This window comes from Sciurus vulgaris (genome assembly GCF_902686455.1).
Source record: "Sciurus vulgaris genome assembly, chromosome: 2".
NCBI classification, from domain to species: domain Eukaryota; kingdom Metazoa; phylum Chordata; class Mammalia; order Rodentia; family Sciuridae; genus Sciurus; species Sciurus vulgaris.
Window position 1 is genome coordinate 36004738 of NC_136462.1, and position 1740 is coordinate 36006477.

Here is a 1740-nt window from a genome sequence, read left to right on the forward strand (position 1 = left end):
AGTGTTTTCTCCACAACACAATCGAAACATGTTGGCTCTCCCACTTTCTTCTCTAACTTTTTATGAAATTACATTTGAAATGTATTGTAGTGCATGGGGTAAAAACGTGGATAGAGGGGGCTTGGGTTGTGGCTCAGTGGTAGAGCACTCCCTAGCATGGGTGATGCACTGGGTTTGATCCTCAGCACCACATAAAAATAAATAAATAAATAAAGATATTGTGACCATTAATTAAAAAAAAAAAAAGGTGACTGGAAGCTAATTCTGATCCAGCCTGCGGTCCTCCATTTAGATAATTGTTGAATGGTGACTCCTTCTTGTAGTATTGTGTTGGTGCTTATTCATCTTCTATTCAGTCCTTAAATAACATGAATGTTTTTAGAGTCTATCCCATTTCCCCTAACTTTTGTCTTTACCCTGAAAATATAATGACTATTATTTCAAGTTCACCATCAAGTTTCTTTTTCCCCCCAAAAAAGCATTTTTTGGTACTTTGCCCATCCATACTATATACTAGTTAAATTATAGATGCGTCTTATTTTGTCTTTAGTTTCCATTTTGGTCTTAACTCTAGTCTCCGCAATCAAGATCAAGCGATAGCTCTTCATGAATTCATGTTTTCCTTGGCTCCTCCCACTCGAAATTTTTCTTTGAAAAAAAAAAAAAAAATACCATGAACTCCAAGTTAAATAATTCCCAACTATTTACTTTTTATTCTTTGAGTGATTCTTGTATGTAAGCCAGCTTTCTTCCTCCCATCTCCCTTTCCTCTGTCTTACTCTTATTCTCATTCTCATGCTCATTAATATACAAGCATTTGACCCCAAAGCCATGCAGCTAAAGTGACACGCTTCGGCCCTGCTGGCACAGCCGGCTTCGTTTCTCCGTGCAGTCTGTGAGCTTCTCTGAGGAGCCCTCCAAACGCTCTTCTCCTTTCCTTTGACTTCTCCATAAGAGGGCAGAATTGTCCCGGTACTGCCGTCCTGAGTTAGAACACTGCCGGTTAAGGAAGACTCAGAAAATTCTAGAAGGACCATCCCTATCACTGAATGAACCAGGAAGACACAATATCTCCTCATGTCCACCCAGAATCTCAGAAATGTGACCTTATTTTTAAATAGGGCCTTTGCAGAGACCCTTAGGGGTCATCCTTGGATTGGTTAAAATGAGGTCGTACTTGGATTAGAGTGGGCTCAAAATCCTATGAGAAACACACACACACACACACACACACACACACACACACACACACACACACACACACAGAAGCCATGTGGCAAAGGAAGCAGAGATTGGAGTGATCATCTACAAACTCAGGCAGTCCCCGGGATCACTGTCACCTCAGGACAGGCTGGCGTGGTTCCCCCTCAGAGCCTCCCTAGAGACCACGCCTGCCCACGCCTGCAGTTCAGACGTCCCCCTGAACCCTGAAAGAGTGCATTTCTGTGGATTCAAGCTGCAAGTCGGTGATAGTTTGTTCTGGCAACTCTAGGACTCTAGCCTACCCCGGTCCTCAGCCTTGCTTGAGCGCTTCTTCACGGTGGAACACAGAGGAGAGGTGTCCTTGTAAACGTGCCCTAGAACAGAAAATGAGCAGTCCACTCTGGAATGTAAACACTCAAGAAATGATGAGATTTCTCCTGTTTCCTGACCAACCGCAAGTTTCTCTTTGTAGAAGGTGAACTATTTATGGCACATTCCAGGTTCTAAGCACCCAGGGCTCTTTTACCAAGGGAGGCA